Genomic DNA, 25,898 nt, shown 5'->3' with positions numbered 1-25,898 from the left:
TCACCCTAATGCTTAATCACTGCTCCTTGGAGCCAGGGCTCAGAGGAGAAGCACATTTAGGAAAGAATTTATAGATGGAAAACTACTGAAGACAACTTGATGGAATGAGCCAAACCATCCCAAAGTAAAAACAAACAAACAAAAAACAAATTATTTTTTGGGAAATGCTACAGTCCAAGGACTTATTTATTTATTTTTGGTTGTATTGGCTATCGGTTGCATATTTTTGCTTTGTTTGATTTTTTTTTTTTATGGTATGCATATTCCTCCAGATTCCAGAGGTCCCACGTTCTTCTTCTTGTGCAGACCTTCTATATGTGCAGCCTAACCCTGCCTACTCTCCAAATCTCCCTGCTGCTGTTTAGCCAACTCCCCTCTCTTGCTTAGTTCCAAAATCTCTGAATGAAACCTGTATGGTAGGCGGTACAAGACTGGGCCTAGAGAAAATTACAAACTAGGGGAAACTTTCTTTAGAGCTTTCCAGTTCCCTTTCTTTTTTTTAATTTATTTATTTTTGGCTGTGTTGGGTCTTCGTTTCTGTGCGAGGGCTTTCTCTAGTTGTGGCAAGCGGGGGCCACTCTTCATCGCGGTGCGCGGGCCTCTCACTATCGCGCCCTCTCTTGTTGCGGAGCACAGGCTCCAGACGCACAGGCTCAGTAGTTGTGGCTCACGGGCCTAGTTGCTCCGCGGCATGTGAGATCTTCCCAGACCAGGGCTCGAACCCGTGTCCCCTGCATTGGCAGGCGGATTCTCTACCACTGTGCCACCAGGGAAGCCCCTCCAGTTCCCTTTCTAAATCTCCAAAGCTAGTAATGACACAGTCTTGCTGGCAATGTCCTACAGTCTGGTAGGAGTGTAGATATGTATATAATATTCTTGGACAGTGTTTTAACAATATGCATTGGGACTTCCCTTGTGGCACAATGGTTAAGAATCCGCCTGCCAATGCAGGGGACCCGGGTTCGATCCCTGGTCCAGGAAGAACCCACATGCTGTGGAGCAACTAAGCCTGTGTGCCACAACTACTGAGCCTGAGCTTTAGAGCCCACGAGCCACAATTACTGAGCCCATGTGCCACAACTACTGAAGCCTGTGTGCCTAGAGCCCATGTTCTGCAACAAGAGAAGCCACCACAATGAGAAGCCCGTGCACCACAACGAAGAGTAGCCCCTGCTCACCACAGCTAGAGAAAGCCTGTGTGCAGCAACAAAGACCTAACACAGCCAAAAATAAATAAATAAAATAAATAAAATTTAAAAAAAACCAATATGCATCAATAGGCTTATTGCATTCATATATTTTGCTTCAATAATTTTAACTTTGGGAATTTATCCTAAGGAAATAATAATCTGAAATACAGCAGAAGTTTTGTACAAAAAGATGTCAACTTCTCCATTGTTTATGTTAGTATACAATTAATGGCAGTCTAAATGTCCAACACTGAGGGAATTATCTGTAAGTTGTGATATAACCACATGATGGAATATTATGCAGCCTTTAAATGTGCTTTAACATGGGGAAATGTGTATCATAAGGTTACATAATATTATGTTAAGTCAAATGTGAAGTATGAGCTCAACACACAAATTTTCTATAATTTGTATAGAAAAAAATAAAGGAAGAAAATACACAACAGGGGGAATAAGACTTTCTGGGTGATGAAATTGAATAAAGATTTTTTTTTTTGGCTTTGTGTTATTCATCAATTTTCCAAAGTTGATATAACAAGCATATATAATTTTGTAAATAAGAAAAATAAATTCAGAGGGACATTGGGTTTTCACTGTTTCAGCCTAGAGAAAGAACAGGAAGAAAAGCCACATGGTAGCTGCCCATGATCCCTCCTAGGAAGGGTATGGATGGAGGAAGTTACCTTTCTTAATAAAGCTCTTTGGGTGTCTAAGTCCACACCCTCAGCCTGTACTTACAGAGCTTCTGTACTCTGATGGAAGGAGACCTATTGAGACCCTGAGACTTACCAAGTTTAGAATTAAGTCCACCTGGATAAGGGCCTTGAGTAAACTTGCAGGAGAGAAGGAACCTCAGGATATATAATTTGGGGGGTTCCCTTGGGTGTGCAGTTGCCAAAAAAGACAATGGAAAAGCCAAAACCACTTTTACTATCTTCAGTATCTCATTGAAGTCTTGGTTCACATATACTCCCTCCAAACCAGTCCTTTTTCACCTTCAGAGTACAGGCTCTAGAGTCAGACTGCCTGTTTTCAAGTCCTGGGCTCAACCCTTAACACCTATGAGACTTTGGGGGAAGTCCCTTAACATTACTGAGTTTCAGTTTCCTACCTATAAATAAAGATAATAATTGTCCTTATTTCATAGGGTTTTCCTAAAGATTAAATCCACATAAAGTGTTGAGGATGGCACACATAGAAAACACTCAATGAATGTAGGCTTTTATTACTGCCAGTTATTCATAGCAGTTTTTATATTAGTTATATAAGTTTATCTAATTTATTATTAGTTTACTTGCTTATTACATGTTTCCTTCACTCAATATGATTTCCATGAAGACAGGACCCTTATCTGTTTTGTTAATAACTTGTTGAGGCAAAGTCTGATAAACAGTGGGTGCTCGAGAACTAATTATTTGATGGCAGAATGATCATGTGTGCATCTGGTAAGGATCAATCTTCTTCCCTGGCTATATGGGCATGGCTGAGGCTAGCCCATTTGAAAGGGATCCATTGGGAATACGCTAGTGGCAGAAGGATCACTTAGCAGAGGGGATCCATAAAACAAGGGAGTGCAATGGTGAGAGCCTGGTGAGGATAGATGGGAGGAGGGTGAAGGTCACAAAGTAGGGGGTTTGGAGCAGAATCTGATGTTGGAGAAGCTAGGGCATCCAAGGGCCAAGGAGACAAAAGCAGGGAATGCGGCTCTAATGCAGAAGATAGGGAGGGGGTCTGGGCAAGTTGTGGGAGCAGGCTGGCTGCATGAGAGGCAGGCTTTGGTAGAACTCCCAGCAAGGGCACAAGCAGACAGGCCAGCTCTATTGCAAGCATTAAATTCTTGCCTGGAAGCCTAGCTTGGACTTTCATTATAGAAATTTGTTAAGGAGTAAAAGAATTTGAAAGAGTAGAAAAATAAAATAGCTGCCCCCGAATAATTCCCAGGCCCATATCAAATACTACTACCATTAAACTTTCCCAAATCATTCCAGCTAGCTACTTATACGGCATTTAGCTTTCACTGGCTTATGTTTGGAATAATTTGTGTTCAGTACTTACCTGGATTACTAGACTGTAAACTGAACTTTTCTCCACCAGGGATGGTTTTTCCTAATTTGGTGAGACCAGTAGCATGAAAGAAAAGGTAGACTTATTATATCAGGTTTCAAATGCCATTTTCAAAATGTTTTTAACAGTTGTAAATTGATATATTCCTAACTCAATCTCAGCCTCAAGCTGTAATTTCCCTGAACAGTTCTCAATTCCAACTTTCTCTTTCTTTTTCCTCTGTCACACACCATTACCATTTTTTGTCCTGAATTTTAAACCATGTTTGTTATCTTAATCTTGGGTTTTTCCATACATTTATGTGGATTGCTGTTATCTAAAATTGTAAACTGTTAGGAGATGGACACTGTGTCTCATTTGTACCTCTGTCCTTTGAGTTGAACAGGCATACCAAGCCCTAATTTTGCAATATCCTGGAGGTATTTTTAGTGATATCCACTTTTTCTTCTCTGGTAACTATATCTTAATGACCAAATTCTTAAAATGATTTTCAATTAACTTTAATCTAAAAACACAATGTGCCAGAAAGTACTTCTTAAGGGATTGTTGGGAAAAATACAAACATTTGTCCCAGTTCCCCAGTGATGGAAAATGGATTAATGAAAGGATAACAGACCTAATAGTGTTAGTATCCACATATGTAAGAGTGACTTAACTGAGGAGGTTTAGGAGTAAGACAGGCTAAATATTCCCTTTGATGAAGACTGTTGTTTTCTGATATGCCTCATTTTCAAGAAGTTGATCAGACTAGAAGTTGGATTATGAATTCATCGTCTGTGACTCACGTGGAATGCACCCTTTCTGTCCAAACCTTGTGTTCCAGTAAGATTTCAACTTCCAAACTCTTGGCAGTGATGAGAACCAAACACAGGCATATAACATAGTGTGCCAGGCATCACAGTATTTATGCTCTCTTTTTAACAAAAGTTGCTTTAGACAAATTTTGACTTTGTTCAAGAACGGCACTAAGTCTTAGAAAAAATGTGGAGTTGTGAAATCAAGGAATTTTCAACCGAAATAAATCATGTGCTAAATGATAGCAGCAAAATAGCATCAATTGGTACTCCTAATATGGAGGCAATGTTTCTTCTCTCTGAGGCACGATTAGGCATAGAAATGCTAAAGCCAAGCTTTGCCTAGTGCACTGTTATTTCCTTGCCCAACCCTGAACAGTAAGGTAACCAATTGGCCTTGGGGTCATGAAGGGGCCAACGCAACTATCAGATGCCTTACTGTGATAATAATCTCAATAAATCTCTTATAATCTACAGAGAACTTTCATGTACTTTACCTCACTTGATCTTAGTAGTGACCCCTTGTGATGGGCAAGGCTGATATTCTTATTGCTACGTCCAGGTCTCTCTCAGTGCCTACCACATTCATAGTTAGCACTTAAGAGCTACTTATAGGATTGAAGTTGTTGAACCCACATTTTTCATAATAGTAAAGAGTGTTTAATGATTTTTTTCCCATACATAGTTAGCACTTAATAGCTACTTATAGAATCGAAGTTTTTGAATCCACATTTTTCATAATAGTAAAGAGTGTTTAATGATTTTCCCAAACTCAGCCATACCAGATAAAATTCATAGGACTTAAAGCCATATCTTACACACTGTGTCTAAAGCTCTTGTCATTGGCACCTGTGAAAGCATTTCTTTTTCCCAATTGACTGTTTACACCATAGCAAGCAAACTATTCCTGGTGCCCCTAGACTGCAATGATTTGAATAGTCTTCAGAATAGGCTTAAATCTAATTAGCTACATGCTAAAGAGAAAAAGAAGAGGGAGCTGGGAAGGAGCAGAATGATGACAAAAGCTTTGGGTGTGGATCAAGTGGTATTTAAAATAAATAAAATAAAAGTTATCCTGTAATCAGTAAACAGCAATATAATTAGAATTTTTTTTTTCCTATTTACTTCCTTTAGCATGCAATGGGGGGAAATGAAAAAAAAGTCAAGGACTCAATCAAACAGATGGTTCTCAAGTTATTATTTCCCCCTTGATGTTGTTTACAAGAATCAGAGGCTCGTTTAATGAAACATGACTCCTAGATTCCAGTGAGGCCAGCAGTTCTCCATGAGAAGGAGAGAGGATAGCAGTAGGGAGAAAATTCAGATCATAAGCTTTTATTATGTGCATTATTATGCCTCATTAATTAACCTAACCACTGTCCTGGTGACGTTCTGGTCTCACTCCACAGGAAAAAATTAGTCTGGATTGCCAAGTTAAATAGACAATTACAGGAAGATCAAATTATGCCTACATTGCATTCTGTCGGGGCATCAGGCCAAATTCATGTCAAATTCATAAGATTGGAATATCCTCACTAAAAACAGCCCTGAAGAACCGACGTCACTAGCCATTTGACGTCTACACAGAGGATGTATTGATCTTGCCTGAGTTTCCTTTCTCAGAAGCACATAATAGACCAAGAGAGAGGGCTTTCTGAGCATCACCAGCTGGTTAGATCCTTTGTTATGTCCAATAAAGCACAATGTAGCAGGGGGAAACATCCCCACCTCATGAGCTCCTGTCTCCCATCCTGGCTGGCAGCTGTCACAGTCCTGTAGAGACAATTTGGACATTTAAAGAGACCAGTGGGAACTTCTAGTGTAGGTTTTCCACTGTGGAATGCTTGGTTCTGTCTGTAATCTTGAGGAAAGCTTTTCCATGGAAGAATGGCTGAAACAGAGGAAAAGTCCACTCACTGTCCTTGAATATCTGATGTTTCCAGCACCAGAGATGATGCTACCCTGGGGTGAATAAGAACAAACACTGTAATGCTTTCAAGAAGAGTGTATTTACCACTGGTCCAGGGCTCAGAAATGGAGAGTAAAATGATTTAGGACCACTCAAGAGTGAAACATTTAAGAAAATTTAAGTTTGGATGTAACTTGGAAAGAAAGCTGCTCCTTGACTCCCATTCTAGGGCATTCCTCCTTCATAATCAAAGGTGTCCAAACCAAGGCCCTTTTCCAGGTTACTTCCCTTTTAGGCAGAAAGTCCCCAACTTAGAGTCTTTGACTTCTATTTTCTAGCAGATGTATTGAGTACACAGAGATACAATTTTTGACATCTTTACTTTGAAAGAAAAAGTTCTAATTCTTTTCTTATGATCACTTATGCATTGGATGGGAATTCACTATATGTACATTTACTGGGCACAAGATACTTTCTGGGCACTGAATAGTCCATTTTCTCTAAGGTATTCTAAAAAACACTAAACTTACAAATTGAAATCTTAAATGTTGCTGCACCTCAATGTTCTATGCTCAGACCTTTTCCCTCCTTCCTCTTCTGACTTTCCTTGGGTGACCTCATGTGTTTTCATATCTTCAACTTCTGCTTTTGGATGAGCCCCAAGTTTGATTTTAATACCCCAGAACTCTCTTTCTGTCTCTCAGGCTGAGACTTGTGTATAATATTTATTCTGGACATCCAAAGGTTTCACAAAGTTAACTTTTTCTAAACTTAATGAATTTTCATCCTTAAAATAGCTGCTTCTTATACATGTTTCCCTTTCCAATGGGTGGTCCTGTTGATTCTATCTTCTTTATATTTCTTTAATCTGCCATTTCTTTACATCTTCACTGTCACCCCTTCCTTCATCCAGATCGTCATCATCTGTCTTCTGGATTGCAGTGACAATCTTGCCCATAGCACATGTCTGCTCACTCCTCTTCCCCAGATTCCTCAGTAAGCTCCTTAGTGAGCTCAGCAGAGCAGACACAATTCTTTGTGGTTTGGCACCCCATTAAATCTATAGCCAGAGTTAGTATTTCACTCAGGATTAACATCACACTTGCTAGCCATTCTGAATCTCTTGCAGTTCCCAATCACATTATGTTCTCTCTCACCTGTGGGCTTTCATTATATAGTAATCATTACCCGTGCTACCTCGTTTTGCCTGGAATCACCTTTTCTTTCTTCACTCAGGTATCACCTAGTGATTTTTCAAGACTCCATCTGGGCACTGCTTCCCTTGGACCACTCCTGTACTTCTGTGACCATCATCAATTTCTTCCCGCTTGTCGGCATCTACCGTCCTACACTTCAAGAGGTGGAGTCTATTTGCTCCCCATTTATGACTTTCTATGAAGTAGAAATGATCTTCTGAGACTTCTGAGCCCAAACCTAAAGAGTGCTGGCAGTTGTCACATTCTACCTCTGAAAAAGCCAGCAAACATATAAGTTCAGCCCCCCCTCAAGACTGCCATGTTGTGAGGTATCCCAAGCTAGCACATGGAGAGACCACACAGAGGAGAACCAAGGAACCCGGACAATGGTGATAAATAACTTAGGCCCCAGTCAAATGACTCCCATCACATTGTTCCAGCCTGCTCCCACTGGTCAAGCCATTCAGCAAATGTCCAGACATTGTGGAGCAGAGACGAACCATTCCTTACTCTGTCCTGTCTAAATTCTTAATCTACAGAATTATAAGCAAATAAATGGCTGTTATCTTCATGTACTAAGTTTGAAGGGGTCTTTTTCAGTGTAGATGATTGAAATACCCTCTAAATCTGGCATGGATACTTCTCCCATAATCTTCTTAGTGTCTCTGTGGGCCTCTGGTGTATTACTATCCTACTGCAATTCTCAAAATAAAGGTTTCTTTCCCTGTATTCCTTCTTTGTCCCAACTTTCTTTCTTTAAGCATGTGAAAATTGATAATCTTAACAGCTGGCAGAATTTTCTTTAAGAAAGAAACTGTCTTCATTTGTAAAGATAAGTTTCTGAGCCCCTGGAAATTGAAGAATAAAACTTTGTGGGCAAGAACCAAGGCTTCTGAGGATCATGGCTGAACTGAATCTGCATGGAAAGTGAAGAATAATTTTTTTTAAGGAGTAGGGAGAGAGAGAAAGAGGGATGAGAGAGAGTTCAGAAAGGCCCTGTGAGTCAGGGGACTGTGTGGGGAGGGAGGCAATGGATACTGCTCTGTGGGAGGTGACTAAGACACATTTTGAAATCAAGGTAAGTAATGTACAATTTGAAATTGCTTTAGATTTTGACATGTAAACATTTCCTTTCTCCCTTGCCCATCTCCCCACCACAAAGCCACCAGTAAAGCTTACCACTTTACACCAGTAAAGTTTTTGTGTGAATGGGATATTTTTTTGTGAACCATGGGAAACATCACACATCAGAGACCAACAGTCAGCAGTGACCTGAGAATATAACCTCCAAAGAAAATGACAGAAACTGAGTGAGAGCCATGGAATTGGGGATTCAAGCTAAAATTACCTGGATCCCAAGGGGTCAGAAGAATAACTGACTCAGGGTTTGTGGGTTACTTCTCTATTCCTAGCACCTAGCATGGTGTCTGGCACACTGTAGTTTTCAATAAGTATTTGTTGAATAAATGATTGAATAAATGAAAGAATGAATGAAAAAATGATTTATAGGATAAAGTATGGCTCTTTAGAACCTTTGTGCTATGGCAGAACAGCATGAGATCCAAAGTCAGAGAATATGTGTTTGAGTCTCACTCTTAGGTGACATTTGGCAACTTGCTTTTCTAATTCGGTCTCCTCATCTATAAAGTGGGATTAATAGTAATGCCTCCTTCACAAAGATTTAGCAGCCACCCAGTAAAGGCTACTTCTCCTTCCCCACTGCCCAAGACAACAGCAGCTTGGTGTACAGACATGAGGGAGTTTTCTCAGGGTCGTAGGTAGGCAAGGAGCAAGACCACTATGGGAGCAGGACCCAAGGTATAACACAGAGTTGTTTTCCATTATTGTTACCAGGACTTTGTTTGGTAATGTTCTTGCAAAGAGTTTCCTTTCATGATTTCTGCCTAAGAATAAGAAATCTGGGAATGGTTGCTATCTGTATGTATGTGTTTTTCATTTTGAGGTTCTAAATCTTGGAGATGGAAGGACATGGGGAGAAGAAAAAATTTCTTTTCCAACAGATTTTGGTGAAAAGCAAAGACAACTAAAATTAGCCATTAAGCGTTATTGAAAATAAGCAGCATGTTCATGGTTGTCACTTTATTAGTGATGGGGCCAAGGAAAGAAAAAGAACAAGGAAAAATTTTAGCTTTTGAACTACATGGCTTCTGACACTCAGATAGTGGTTCCAGAGAATGCATTCTCTTTCCAAATTGGACTTTTCCCCCACCCATCCCCAATCAAAAAATAGAAGCAATGTTTCTGTTGGGGCTGATTACCTGCAAGTACACTTGGTTCCCTCTTCTCTGCTCCTTGTACCTTGCCTTCCTTAGTCAAGTGGGCCATATTTCCTTTTTCATCTTCCCTGTAAAATGATGATGAAAATCATTTTACACATGGTTGCAATTCCAAGAAAAATCCCCACAGCACTAAGTTGATTTTGATCTCTGGTTTTTGTGACATGGAAAATGAATTTCATCGATTTCTGCTCTAATCTTTATTACTTATTTTCTTCTGCTGACCTTGGGTTTATTTTCTCTTTCTTCTGGTTATTTTTATGGTGAAAGCCAAGGTCATTGATATGAGACACTTCTTTTCTAATAAAGATGTTAAATGCTATAAATTCCCCTCTGAGTACTGCTTTATTGGCATCCCACACGTTCTGATATGTTATGCTTTCATTTTCATTCAGTTCAAACTGCTTTCTATTTCTCATCTTGAGAATTTCTTTGACTCACAGGTTATTTTGAATCTGTTATGTAATTTCCAAATACTTGGATATTTTCCATATATCTTCCTGTTATTGATTTATAATTTAATTCCATTGTGGTTAGAGAACAATCTTCGGATGATTTAAATCCTTTTAATTTATTGAGGCTTGCTTTACTGCACAAACCATGGTCTGAGTACATGTTCCATGTGTACTTGAAAATAATTTTTATTCTGTTGTTCCTGGTTTTATGAATGTCAAATAGGTAAACTTAGTTAATAGTGTTGTTCAAGTGTACTATATCTTAACTGATTTTCTATTTATGTCATAAATTACTAAATGAGGGCTAATGTAATGCCTTGCTGTAATTGTGGGTTTATCTACTTATTCTTTCAACTTTGCTTTCTATCAAATTTTTCTTTATAGATTTTAAAGCTGTATGCATCAACATTCAGGATTGTTATATCCTCTTGATGAATTGATCCCCTATTAATTAGAAAATGATCCTTTTATGCATAAGATCTTTGCTCTGAAACCTACTTTGCCTGCTAATAATTTAGCCACTCCAGCATTCTTTTGATTTTCCTTTCTTTTAACTTATTTATATCTTTATATTTAGAGTGGATTTCTTGTAGGATTTTTATGTGTTGCTTTTTTATATACTCTGACAGTCTGTGGCATTTAATTAAAATATTTAGACCATTTGCATTTAGTATAATTAAAGTTGAGTTTAAATCTGCCACCTTGCTAATTGGTTTCTTTTTGTCTCATTTGCCCTTTATGTTTTCTTATTTTTCAGCCTTGTTTTGTATTAATTGAGTATTTTCTATGAATTCCATTTTATTTCCTTTTAGGCTTAGTAGCATAACTCATTTTATTTTTGTTTTATGTAATTATTTTAGAGTTCATAATACACATACTTACCAGTGGGGAGAGGGATGAGGGAAGGGCAATATAAGGGTAGGGGAATAAGAGATACAAACTATGTACCTATGTATAAAGTAAATAAGATACAAGGGTATATTGTCAGTAGGAAATATAACATATATATATATAATTTTAAATGGAATATAATCTATATAATATTGAATCATTATGTTGTATACCTGAAATAAATATAATATTGTAAATCAAGTATACTTTAATAAAGATAAATTAAAACAAAAAAAGAGTATATTAACATTTCCAGTGTTCTTCATTACTTTTTGTAAATACACAGTTCCATTTGGTATCATTTTTTTCTGCCCAAAGAACATCCTTTAACATTTCTTATACTTCCCATCTGCTGGTGATTAATTCTTTCAGTTTTTATATGTTTGAAAACATAATTATTTTGCTTTGATTTCTAAAATGTTTTTTGCTGGGTACAGAATTCAAGTTTTACAGATTTTTTTTCCTTTTCTTATTTTAAAGATGGTCCACCTTTTCCTTGCTTACATTTTTTGATGTTATTCTTATCTTTGTTTCTCTGTCCATAACATGTCTTTATGCTCTTGATGCTTTTAAGATTTTCTCTTTATCACTTATATAGATAATTTTGATTATGATGCCACTTGGTGTCTCTTTTCCATGTTTCTTTTGCATAGGGTTCATTGAAATTCTTGAATCTGTGGGTGTGTGTTTTCATCAAGTTTGGAAAGTTTTCAGCCATTAGTTTTCGTTTTTCTTTTTTTTTCCCCTTCAGTTTTATTGAGAAAAAATTGACATACATCACTGTATAAGTTTAAGGTGTACAGCATGATGGTTTGATTTATATATATTGTGAAATAATTACCACAGTAGGTTTAGCTAACATCCATCATCTCATACAGAGCCAATGAAAAGAAAAGAAAAAAAATCTCCTTGTGATGAGACCTCTTATGAGCATTTCTTTAAATAGGTTTTTCTGTCCCTTTCCTTCCTCCCCTCCTTCATTGTCTCTAATATATTAGGCCATTTGAAGTTGTCCTATTGCTCACTGATTATATTTTCATTTTTTTAAAATATTTTTTTCTCTGTTTCATTTTGAATATTTTATATTGATATAACTTTAAGTCCGCTAATTCTTTCTTCTGCAATGTCTAATCTGTTGTTAATGCCATCCAGTGTATTTTCCATTTCAGATACTGTAGTTTTCATCTCTAAAAGTTTGATTTGGGTCTTTGTTATTTATCATTCATGTTTTTGCCTAACATTTGAAAATATATAATTAGTTAAATAGCTATTTTAATGTTCTATCTACTAATTCTATTATATATTCCACTTCTGGATCAGTTTCAATTAGTTGACTTTTTTCCTCATTGTAGGTCATATTTTCCTGCTTCTTAGAATGCCTAATAATATTTTATTTAATATAATCTTTGTGAATTTTGCCTAACTGAGTACTACATATTTTTGTATTTCTACAAATATTCTTGAGCACTGTTCAGTGATGTAGATAAGTTACTTGGAAACAATTCCACCTTTTGGATCTTGCTTTTAAGCTTCCTTAGCTGCGAAAGGAGAAGTTTTTAGTCTAGGGCTAATTTTGCCCAACTACTGAGGCAAAGCCATTCTGAGTATTCTATCCAAAGGCCTAGAGGTTATGAGGTTTTCTACTCTGGCTGGAGAAAACATGAGTTGTTCTCATCTCCACATTATCTCCAGGATTGTTTCCTCTAATCTATTCAGATAGTCCCCCACCCCAAGTATTTTCGTGTTACATTTATACTGAACAGTACTGAGCTGAAGGTTCAAGGAGGACCCTCTTTCTCGGCATAGCTTTCTCCTCTCTGGTACACTGCCTGTGAACTCTAGCTGCTTTGTCCTCCCTGGATTTATAGGTGGCTTCATTTCCTCAACTCAGCATAACCACTGGACTCTGCCTGAACTTTCACATCCTTGGGCCACAATCTGGGAATTCTGCCTAGCCAGTAAGCTGGGGAAATCATAGGACTCATGACTTTTGTTTACCATCTCTTAGGGATCCCTGCCCTTTGTTGCCTGATGTCCAGTGACTGAAAGCTATCATTTCATATATTTTGCCATTAATTAATTAGTTAATTAGGTGAAGGATAAATCCAGTGTCTGCTATTCCATTTTAGTCAAAAACAGAAATCCACTGGAAAATGACTTTGAATAACCATTTGGTAAGGGTTTTTCACCTAGGATATGGATTTAAGTTGAACACACCCTAAAACCTATGATTTGTTTAGCTTTATCTTCTTATCCTCCTATTTTCTCAATGTGATTTACTCATTGTTTTCTTTTAGCTTATCTCAGAAATTTTGTAACATCAATCCTACCCTTTGAGCTATGAAAAGATCTCTTTGGAGCTTCCAAACTCCCCATAGGCTCAGGAATTGGTGATTCTTACCAAAGCTTATAAATTCAATTATTTAAATGAACCAATGATACATAAATTGAAATCTATCTATCTATATACCTATCTACCTACCAAAATATATATGTCAATCAGGCTACTAGTCAGTGTAGTATAGAGAACATAAAATAGCTGGTATATGTATTGTCTCTCTGATTGACAGAGTGTCTAAAAGCTGTTATCACCCAGCTCTAAAAGGTTTAATGCCCAGTCTTCTTCAGAGTATTTCTTTTGAGAAACTTTGGTATGGTCTAAGATTTCTATTTCAATAGAACTGTGTCCTGCTGGGTGGCTAGATTAAGGAAAGTTATTAACAAGAATGCTGTGAAGATACTAGGTGAAAGGGATGCTGCTATTTCACAGCATCCCTTTGTCTATCCCACTTGTGAAAGCTATTATGGTGCCTGTCACATGCTTGGGGGAAGAGGCAATGTCAGAGAGATGATAAAGATGCTGTCTGGAGTGAGGGAGCTCCAATCATCCAAAAACATCTGTCAGCAATATTTCTACTTCTTATGGCATTTGCAGCTTTCCTGTTCTTGGTGTATGTTACCTGCAGACTTTGCTTCACTTTTTTCCTCACCTCCTTAAAATATAGACATTCTGCAATAGGATTAGGACATGTCTAAGTGTGCTGCTGTATGATTTAAATCCTTGGTATTACCATCTGAGCCCACATTCTAACAAAGACAAGCAAGCCACATAAGTTCTTACCTCATTTCCAAAGCTCCAAAATTATCTTCCCCTCTGGAATACTCTCCTCCCTCACTGCTTCAATATTATCACCCTATAAATGCCTGGACTTCTTCTTAAATATCATATTTGACACTTTGTGTTATCTGTAATCAGTGGAAAGCTAATGGATATGGAATCACATTATAGCTGATGTTCAGTAGCTAGAGTAAACTCTTAAATATGGTGATCAACCTCATTCAAAGAATTCTGGATCAATAGTCACCCTACATTTTAAGATTGGAAGAGTCACAGCATAAAGAACGAGAAAAAAAAAAACCAATAAAAAAGCCCAGGGAATTTTTGTCTTTGAAAATAAAATGTGTTTCATTTGGGGGCAGTCAAATTTTATTATACTTTTTATTAAGGTAAACTTATATTCTAATAAATCTCCTATTTTGAGCTTCCACGTCATAGGAGTTACTTGAAAACTGTCATAAAGTGGATTTCCTTAGGGTAGCATGCTGAAATCAAGGGATAGATCAGAATGCTGGACCTCAGTCTTCTTGCTTCACACCTGAAGCATGTGCCACTGTGGTGTTTGTGTCTGAATACCTGGACAGTGATATGAGGTGAAGAGAGAATCTGAAGAGAATCTTCCCTCAGGCAACAGCAGGAGCTATAGTATATGCTCGTCCTAGAGTCACCCATGCCATGCCCATGCTTTTCATCCATGCGCCCAGCACTGCCCAGGGTGATGTAGCAGCCATGTCCAGGGTGATTGAGCAGGGTGATGGAGTGTAAGCCTCTACTTACACGTAGACATAATTCTGCCCGAGTCCATCCTGGTGAATAGACTCCAGACCTGGAAAGCACACAGGAGTCAATCAGTCAGAAAGTATGGTAGGGGACAGGTTAGCGTAAAGGTTAAGAGTGGATCTAGAGTCAGATTAAATCCTGTCTTTACTACTTTCTAGCTGTGTGACCATGAATGTCAACAAGAATGCTTCCTCCCCACCCACCATGTTTCCTTCCATGTGGATGGAGTTTATCATAGGTTATAAAAATGACCACAGATTCTTTACCTTCCCTGTAGCCACACTCCTGGCCATGTAACTTGGAATGTTCTTCTGCTCTGAATTGAATTTGGCCATGTGCTTGCTTTGGACAATGAAAGGATAGCAAACCTGATGCAAACAGAAGCTGAAAATCACTTTCATGTTTGGCCAGTTATTTCTTGAAGCTCCTGGGAGCCATTTGATACTGTAAAAAAGAAAGGGACCTCAAATAAGACCTGGTGACTGGGGCTGCCATGATGACAAACTTCCCAAATTCATGATGGGATATCAATGTCTTATATGCCAGTTGGAGAGAGAGAGGACAGAATGCATATTAAGATTTCCTACCCAGATTTGATGAATATATTGTGCCAAAATTAATCTTTCCTAGAAAATTTCTTCCAACTGACTTTGAGTTCCTCGGCTATGAATTCTGACAGTGAGTGACTTGCGACTTGGTATGGCTGAAGAAAATGAAATCTCCATCTATCTTAATTCCATAAGCTTTTTGGCGGTGCTCTTTGGCCATACAGGTATATAATTCCTTCTCCAAAACCCTTTATGTTTCTGAATTCAGAGTTATTCTTATTATACCCAACATCACATAATACTTCAAGTACAGTCTTCAGAAGCACCCCATAATCTAATATTCATATTTTTTGCAACAAAATGCTATGTAAATGTTAATACTTGGCATGATACACAAAAACTATAAATCACATCAGTCAGTTGACGTGAATATTTACCACTGAATGTTTTTTGAATTTTGGAAATACAGATAAGGGACTGAGAATTACTACACAGTTTTGGGTTCTAGGAATAAAATTTTCCATAGGATATTGCTCTAGAGCTGGGGAGAGTTTGTTTTCTAAATTTGGTAGGTGTGGGGTTGGTCCTAGATAATCTTGTGTGTTCTATTCACTCGAGTTTACTAAAAAGGTAAAGTAGATCAGACACTCAGAGTGGAGCTAATATACTGTCTTAAGCCTGACTGAGCTACAGTTACTCCAGTGAGATATAGCCCAGGCTTCCTCAACCACAGGAACTCTACTTAGGGAGTAAGAACCCTTTTAACTGAAACTAAAATGAGTAAAAATCTGTAGGGAATTTAAACTTCCTTGGACTTTTGACTCACATATGATTTCTTCTCTGGATCTTAAGTCTCAAAGAGCTTAATTGCTGAATTTTAATTTCTCCCTGGATTTAAATATAGAAGATAGATCATAGTTTGACTTTAATTCTCTTAATCTTGAATGTCTTTGGACATTAAGTTGAAAGGAGTTTAATCATCGAACATTAAGGTCTCTCTAGGAAATTTATAATGGGAGTGGCTTCAGGTTCAAATTTGGGACTTTTAGGTTTTTATCATTTTATTCTGAATTTTAATATTTGGATATCTTAGTGTTTTCATTTAATCTCATCACCAAGCTTGTGCTATGCTATGCTGGTACAGAGTTGACTGTAGTTGATTAGATTCTGACCTATTTTACAATCTTCTTTAGAACAAAATCTAAACTTTCTATCAATTAAGTCAGGAAGATACCCTGTAGAATTGGGCAGCAGCTCATGAAGATGGGGACATAAATGCTGATTGTTACCACCACATAGGATAGTCACACCCTTGGATGACCGTAGGCTTAATGATTGAATCTGATATACTAAGGGAATAAAAATCTGGAGAATATTGTAGGGGAGCATGTTTTCCCAACCACTGTTATTTCCTCCATGTAGAAGCAGCTCAGTCATGAATGCTGTGCCTATCTCTGTCCCCTTTATTTGCTTTATCCCAAGGGAAATAGATCAGATTGGTAAATTTGGAAAGAATCTACTATATATTCTCAATTCAGCTACTCCCTTCAGCATCCTGGGCATGACTTGCCCACAGAAAACAGGTGTACTGGTCTTCCTCTTTTCAGCACTGCTATAGCTGGGCAGGTAAGCGTTTCCAGTTCTGGGGTTCAGTATTAATATACTGTGTTTCTTTAAGCTACTTCCTCCAATGTAGGTTTAATGAGTAAAAAAAGTGATATATTAATCCTGTCTATCTTATTTTTGGCTTATTCCTAAATTGATTCACAACTCATAACTTGGTTGAGAAGATGGATGCTATCAGTTGGGTCCCCTTAAAATTTTCAATATTGCATAACATACTTTACTTCTCTGTACATATATTTTCATCTTTATAATGAAGATTTTTAATGATGATTAATTATGTGCGTTAATACATGTAAAGCACTTATAGCATTGCCTAGCATGTAGCAAGGACTCAGTATCTGCTATTATCATTGTTTCTATCTAGTTTGTATCCAATGTTGTGTGGAGCAATTTACAATGTCAGAGATACTGGATAAGGCTAAAATGCATGCCCAGCTCCCAAAAAGTCTATTATTTGGCCAAGAAGACAAACTATAGAGAATATGTAAGGCATGTAATATATATGACTTGTAATCATGCATTTGGCTTGGTAGCTTCCATACTCAGGGTTATGATAGATATGTAGGAGTGAGATTGGGGCTTGATCTGGAAGGACAGGTAGCATTTAAATAGATGGAGGGGAAACATTCTCATTGCCCTTTGCTCTGTTTCTTTAATTGCATAGATTTTGCTTAAACGCATATTGTTGCTAATTTCCTACATGACTTTCTTTTTCACCAGATTGAAAACTCTTTAAGAGCAGGAATTGAGTATTATTCATTTCTGTATCTTCCACACTAGTATCCAGGAACATAGGCAATGTGTGCATGCATGCACATACACATGCGCATGCACGCACACAGTTTGAATAATGATTGTTTAAGAAAAAAAAGAAAGAATGAGGGAGAGAAGGAAGGAAAGATCTATCTGACTGGTCTGAATAGAGGGCTGAGCTGAGAATGGAGACAGAAGGCTAATTGGACAGTCAGGCAAAAAGGGCATACATCGTGGAAGGAAGATTGAGGTTGTGGTTCAATGCTCACAGAGGACCAAGGGTCTATTATCCTTAGTGCAATGGCTCTTGAGAATAGGGCATTGGATCAATATGCATTCCTCACTCTCTAGTGAAGAGAGTTTCTCAATATAACAAGAGGTTTGGTCCTCAGAAGTTCAAGACTGGAGTGGGTCCAAATCTTCTCATGAGAGGATATTAATAGAGTTGAGTGGATCCTCAGCAGACTGAGATACATGACAGCTACCAATTCTGCAAAGTTGTTTATTTGGGTAAAAGGAGGAACTAATAAATGCATCATTTTTAAACCTCTCCAAAGAAAACCACTAGATTACTTTGTGTCTATTTTTAGATAAAAGTTGAGACTTCACAGTATCCTGTCAATTACTATCTAGTAATATTTTATACTTGGCACAGATTTTCTTTAAAAGCAGTATCACTAGAGTTCTCATATACCTCCCAGAATATACATGACTTGACTTCCTCTGAAAGGTGACCTGCTGATTTTGACTAATGACCCTGCTAATGAATGTCAGAAAGAGACTACTAACCTAATCATTTTTCATTTTCCACCAGGAAAAAAAAAAAAAACGCCCTCTCTTTTCCAGTTTAATGCTTTCCCTTAGATCACAAAGGAGGCTTGGTAGAGAAGCCAACACCAGAACTAATATAATTGTTCTTACGGGAGACTCTTCCTGGCCTCCCCATCTCCATGGGCAGTGACAGTGCTGGCATGTATCCAAAAAATGTCATGTCAACAATCATCTTTGTTTTATGTCTCTTTGTCATCAGTGGTTACTATTTCCTGGTGCATCAGAAAAGGATTACATCTTGATGCACAGGCTTCCTTCTCCTATTGATAGCCTTTGCAATTTGTCATAAATTGTTGGTCATTAAATAAGCGTGTCTTTTAAACATGACTGGCTTGGGAACAGTTTAGACTAGCAATCCTAAGAAAAACCTACCACTCTTTCCTAAGTCAGATTCCTTTCAGCAGAACTGTATTACGTTGGGCTTTGTTCTATTTCCTGCTTTGGGCCAATAATGGGGCTTTAGTGTCCCTTGCTTGTTTTTAAGAAGGAAGACATATTTCCTGTAGCTCTTTCTACAAGCAGACAGCTGTGGAAACATCACAATAATGAACCAAACGTCTTGTGGGTACCCAAGGCAGCTCCTAAATATTCGCTATCCTTTTGTTCCTTGCTCTGGGAAATTTCTGCTGATATAACCTGGGGAATCAAGTAGCGTTTCTCATCCAAGATCCTTGCCTCTGGCATCGAACATGGTCTTTTCCCTTTATCAACCTATATAGTAAGGTAACTCTTGGGTGTTTTTCACACTAATGCTGATTATCTGGGTACAGTCAATCATCCGGAGAGCAAAGATTTTATTAGAATGAGAAAGAGACTTAAGGATACACACTAGACATAGATTAGCTAACTTTCAGATATAATGCTATGTTACTTAACTCACTTAAAAACAAGTAAAGCTATAAATTGTGTTTATAAGTTGATTATCTATCTTAATTCTCAGTGGAAATATCTTTTCTGCATATTTAGGTAGCATAAACCATGTGTTTAATACTTTACTTGTACAAATACAACAGTGTATATCTTTAGTCAATTTATTTTGTAAAATAAACTGGGGCCAGTCCAAATATGTTAATTTCCTTTTTTCTGTCTTTGTATTATAAAGTAAAATTTTCTGCATACAGAAAACCCAAGCACAGCTAATGCAGGGCTTAATGAGTTATTATAAGATGAATATCATTGTTATCATCACCCAGGTCAAGAAATAAAATTTGCTACCACTTCAGAAGCTATTCCAATTATATCCTCTCCCCCCTCAAATTTAACCATGGTTCATGCTTTTATAGTGATCACTTTCTCGACTTTCTTTGTGGTTTTATCACCCATGTGAGCAGTCCTATAAACTATAGTCTTGCCCATTTAAAGGAAATGAGCATGTCTTTTAATCTTTTAATCCACAGGTTCTCCCTTCATACCTTACTTTTCTTTACAATTTATCTGTTGAATAAGGGGCATTTGACATGTATATTTCCCACACAGTCTGGATTTTGCTGATTGCCGGTACAAGGTTCAATTCAACGTATTCCTCTATCATTGAAATTTGCTATTCATTTGGTAGGACTATAGATTGTGGTGTGCTTTCATTGAAAGGCATTTGATATCTAGTTGCCTCTCTTTTTGTGATGTTAGCAGCCACTGATGTGTGATGAATAGATCCCTTAATATTTTGTGGGGTTGCCTATGGTGTCATTCTAAATTTATCATTTATTATATGGGAAATTTTATAAGAGAAACTTCCCCTTATCTACAATTTGGTTACCTACTGGAAAAGTTTATACTAAAAGGAGGGGCAAATGCTTTTTCTCATCCTTTAATTATAAGTTTTCAAGATGATATATTGGATCCCAATAATCTTTTGTGATTAACTACTAGTTTCATGTTTTAATATCAGTATGAACATATCTAATGGGTTTTAAGCCACTGCAATTATTTGCTTTTTGAAGCACAAAATTGATCCTCTGGACAGTGAGAGCCTCTTCAAGTTGACTCCTGAATCTTTTCACAGCTTTTTCACTATCTAGTATGATAATTTTGTATATTTCTAATCTCCTAGAAGCTCTGGATTCTTTTAGCAGGCAAGTGTGTTTCGAGACTACAGTATGATCAATAAAGATGTTCACTGCTCTCTGTTTGGTTACTGTTTCTAAGCTTCTTCAGTGGACACAGCCAGGAAATAAATTCACATGTGCTTGTGCACATAAACACAGAGTCACACACACACACACGTATCATGAGTTCATACTAATACTTCTAATTCAAAATCAGGGCTACCTGGCTTTTCCCTAACAGATTCTGTATTATTTCTGCAGCTCTTTTCTTCTACACTAGGGGTCACAGACTTTCAAAGTGAAAGACTAGATAGTAATTAGTTTACCTTGCAGACCGTTGCAACTACTCAATTCTGCCATTATAGCAGGCAACAGCCATAAACAATATGTAAAGTATGGGTGTGGCTATAGTCCAATAACATGTCATTCAGAAACATAAAGGTGGTAGGCTCATGAGCCATAATTTGCCAACTCCTATCCTGCATTGGAAATCCTGGTTCTTAAAGACATAAATGATGTTGAGATTAGAATATTCCATCACTGCTCTTTTACTTGTCTCACATTACACACATTTAAAATCTCGGGATAATGATAATAATACTTTTACAATCTGTATACCTGCTAAGACAGTTAAAAATAAACTTTTCATTTGTACTACGTATCCTTTCCCTTTTAACACTTGAACTCCATCTACATTATCTGTGGATCTAGCCATTGCATGCTAATTTCGTTCTCTCTCTTAATCCTCATTTAGCCCTAGTTGTACAACTAACTATACATTAAATTTTCCTCTCCAGGACTTACCTATATGTGTCTCTAATCCTGTTCGTTGTCTGAAACTCATTCTTTAGTGAGTTCTTTAGGGAGGGCCCATAAGGAGTAATATTTTCTGAGCTCATTTAGACTGATAATAATTTGTCTGTGTCCCTTGTACTTTGGTTTTCCTTTTCTTCTCTTCAATATCTTAAACATGTTACTCTATTTTCTTCTCTCATAAAGTGTTGCTGTCAAATAGCCTATTGATAAACTACTTTCTTTCCCTTATAAATCACATGCTGTTTTTGCCTACATGCCTATTTCAGATTAGGAAGGAAGCACACACTGATATGACCATCAGCATGAAGGAAGTTTATTAAAGAATGTCCTCAGGATTAACACCAGCTCAGGGGAGGGAAGAAAACAAGATTGGATTGAGAGAGAAGTTGAGCTGTGGTGCAGTTGCAACAAAGCTTCACCCAACCCTAAATGGAGCACTGCAGCTAGGAGATGTCTCAAGTTGGGGAGAGGAAATTGGACCTTTTAGTCCCAGAGTTGACCAGTTCCCCAGAAGGTGGGTATGATCGCTTCTCGGCCTTTTGGCTAAGATCAAGTGTAGAAGGTGGGTATGACATTGGGCATTGTGGCTTTCCTCAGCCAAGTAAATTACTGAAGAGGTCATCACAAATGTGATCTATCAAACAACAACTTCATAGCAACTAGTGAAATTAAATAAATAAATAAATAAAAACTTTAGGTTCAGTAATTTTTCTAGAACATGTCTTGATATTGGTCATTCTGGTTCAATACTCTCAGGGAGACAGCATGCTCTTTTACTTTGAAGTTTCAAGCTACTCTTTATTTCAAGAAACATTCTTAAATTACAGTTTTTAGCATTTGTTTTACTCTCTTGCTTTGGTTTCTATCATCAGGGACTCCCATTATACCTATACTGGATCTTGCTTTTCTTCCTCTCTTTCACCATCTCTTCTCCTTAAGACATTTCTATTGTGTTTAGTAGCTTTTGTATTTTTCCCAGGTTAGCCCTCACTTCTGAAATTATCATATAATTGTTTCCTGACTTCTGTCAGTAAATTAATGAATTTTTCTAAACCGAATTTATGTTTCCTCATTCTGATTTGCGTTTTCTCTCTTCCATTTGAAAATGTTTATAGCTTATTCTGTTATAGGGCCTATCTTTCTGGCACATTTCCATTGCCTGTAGGGATGTTATTTCATGTTATCTTTTTTCTTATAATAATTTTGTATGGAATTTAACTTCAAGTATTTTCTGTGTTCATTTTTTGTGAAATTAACTTTACCCAACTTTAGAAAGAAATGTGGTTCAGGGAAACTTTTCTCACTCTACAGAATTCCCAGATATATTGTTTTCTTGTAGTGTTCAAATATATGGTGGTTTGCTTCTGAGCCTTCCTGACTCTTTTCCCTTTCCCCAGTTTTATCTGGACCTCTTATTATTTCATCTCCATTGTCTCTATGCCTATCAATTTTGATTCAACTCCCAGAAGTTTCTCCTTTGTGAATGGATCTATCTGTAAAGGAGATTTGCTGGGCCAGTTTTGAGAATTCATTGGGGATGTACTAATCCATACCCATTGGTATTTACAATAGGCCTGTTTCATTAATTTACAATTACATTGGGTAAAACATCTCCTAGTTTCAGCTGAAAATCTGAAATTGGCCCATGACCCTTTCCACCGCACTGCCCTGGCTATTTTGAATTTCCCCTGTTCTTAGACATTTCAGGCTATTCAAATATAAATACTATGCAGGTCTTGGCTGCTGGTAGTTTGTACTCATTCTTTTGTTGTTTGAGAATTGTGTTATTCAGTTTTATTTTAAAATATCCATGTGTCTTTGGTTTTGCTGTCTAGTTATTCTGTCTTTTATCATGTTAGGTTTTGGCAAGATTAGAAAACAATGTAGCTGGTATTGCTGCCCTCCTTCCAGAATCACATTTTAATTGGTTTATTAGAAGTTAAGAGTAAGTCACATGCCAAATAAAATGTGAGTGAAATAAAAGTGCCAGAAGAGCTCTATGGTAGGAGATGCACTTTTATTTCATTAAAAGTACCAGGATTCCAATTTTTACCCCAGAGGCCACCAGTCCTTTTCTGTTTTGTTGGGTTTTTTTAAATTGGGGTATAGCTCTTTTACAATGTTGTGTTAGTTTCTACTGTACAGCACCAGTCCTTTTTCTTTTATTTATTTTTTAAAGCATTTTTTAATATAAATTTATTTATTTATCCATTTATTTTTTTGGCTGTGTTGGGTCTTCATTTCAGTGCATGAGCTTCTCGTTGCAGTGGCTTCTCTTTGTTTCAGAGCACAGGCTCTAGGCATGCCGGCTTCAGTAGTTGTGGCTCACAGGTTCTAGAGCACAGGCTCAGTATTTGCAGCACATGGGCTTAGTTGCTCTGCGGCATGTGGGATCTTCCTGGACCAGGGCTCGAACCCGTGTCCCCTGCATTGGCAGGCAGATTCTTAACCACTGTGCCACCAGGGAAGTCTCACCAGTCCTTTTTAAAGTGTTTCATTTCCCAGGTCAAATTTACTCTCTTACAAACTGTTTCAGCCATGAATATACTGCTGGCTTTGTTGTTGGACTCACTTGGGTTCAACTCTGGCTAAGCCATGGATTATTTCTGTGAACCTGGGTAAAGTTTGTTAAATTATCTGAGGTTCATCTCAAATTCAAACAAAATAATATTCGTGTTATGAATCTAATTTTCCCAGAACAGTCTTACAATCTCCCTCTCTCTCACCTCTCATCCTCCAGCAACCAATACATACCACAAACTCCAACTGATATTACTCAATAAGTATCTCTTGAATTTACTCACTTTTCTTCATCTTCACCTCTACTGTTTCAGCCATTTTAATGCAAACTATCATCTTCTATTTCTTGGACCAGTTAAACACTTTCCTCAATTACCTGCCAATGTGCTCTCTGGCCCCCTTCATACCCTTTCCTTAAACTCAGCCAGAATAATTTAAAAACACAATTTTGCCAACCTCTTGCTTAAATAACACTGATTATAGCAACTGTTTTCTTAAAATTCTTCATGGTTTCTCATTACTTGTAAGATTTAGGCAAAACCTGTTTTGAATTAAAAGGTCTGGCCTCTGCCCACCTCTCAAGCTGATCTCACCTGGCTCTCTCTGTTTGCCATCTCAGGGTTAGTCTCACTGTTTTGCTTTCTGTTCCTTATCCTCAACACTCTCCCTCTTGTCAGGGACTTTGCACATGCTCTGTCCCTTCTTGAAATCCTATTCTCTCCCTTCTTCACCAAGTTAACTTCTAATGATGCTTCATATCTCAGTGTAAGCATCAGTTTCTCAAGGAAGTTTTCCCTGCCCTCCTGAGCAAAGCAGATCTCATATAGTGCCATGAACCTCTCCTTCAGAACATGTAACCTTTATGTATTAAAGTGTATAATTAATGTCTCTTTACTCCTCTAGATCTTAAACTCCATGAGGACAGGGAGTATTTTTGTTTACTGTTGTAATCCCAGCACAAAGCCTGCACATAGTATTTAGAAATATTTTTTATTATGAATAAATATGAATAAATGAGTAAACAAATGTTTTTAAGATTGTTGTGAAGATGAGAAAAGTTTACTTGTGTTTTGGATTGGCCTAAGCCATTTAGTTTTAGGCACTATTTAGTTTCTTTTAAATAAATCTTAGTAGTCACCAAACTGCTGAACGTGATGGGGTTAGTTGCTTGCTCCCAATCTCACCAAAAAGGTTTTCATGAAAGCAAGTCTCAGATCACATTTGGCCACAAAACAAACAAACAAAAACAGTTCTGTAAACATGACAAAGCTTCACAGCTCTCTGTACTTCTTGGTGATCTGAGAAAGCCATTGGACAGGTATCCTTGAGGCAAAACCAACAGTGTCCCTGACTTGAAATTCTTAAACTATATGGGACATTTGAGGAGAATTTCCTTTAGGTTGTAACAATTAGACTGTTCAGGATTACAGAGTTCTCTGAACTAAGTCAGAGTGACAGCCTTAGAGCAAAATCATCAAAGTCTTAACAGTTTTTAAATTCCTGATTGATTTCTTTGCCCTGGATTATCAGTTTTGTGAAAGCCTGGAATTCTAAGATAAAAGAGTGCAATAAAGAATAAAGCAGTTCCTGTGTATGTGTGATTACTGTAGGAATAAAGCAAATAAGCTGAAAGGAACTTCCCTCATTTTCAAAAAATTTGAAGTCATTGTTCCCTAGGTCTATAATAGTAGCTCCAAACAATCCAGATAATTATGATTTATAATGAACATTCCCGGTGTACCTGAAGGCTGAGGCTTCTTGTGCCCAGAGTGAATGAGTCACTCTAACTTGTTTGTGCAATACTGAGAGGAAAACAACAAGATCGTATCTCCCTCTCCCACTAATGATAAGGTGACACACACTTAATCAAAATAAAGGGCACTGAAATAATTCAAAGGGGTCAATTTTCAAAGGAATCATTAAGAAGTGTCCTCTTGTTACCAGAAAAACAAATTTCAGGAAAAGGATATAATAATCATTCAGATGAGATTAGTGGTTCAAAACTGAGTGATTTCACTTCCCTAAGGAACTTTGATAAATCTGGGGAATATTTTTGATTGTTACC

Source organism: Balaenoptera musculus, chromosome 1 (assembly GCF_009873245.2).
Source record: "Balaenoptera musculus isolate JJ_BM4_2016_0621 chromosome 1, mBalMus1.pri.v3, whole genome shotgun sequence".
In the NCBI taxonomy this organism is placed as follows: domain Eukaryota; kingdom Metazoa; phylum Chordata; class Mammalia; order Artiodactyla; family Balaenopteridae; genus Balaenoptera; species Balaenoptera musculus.
Note: the sequence above shows the minus strand (reverse complement) of the source record.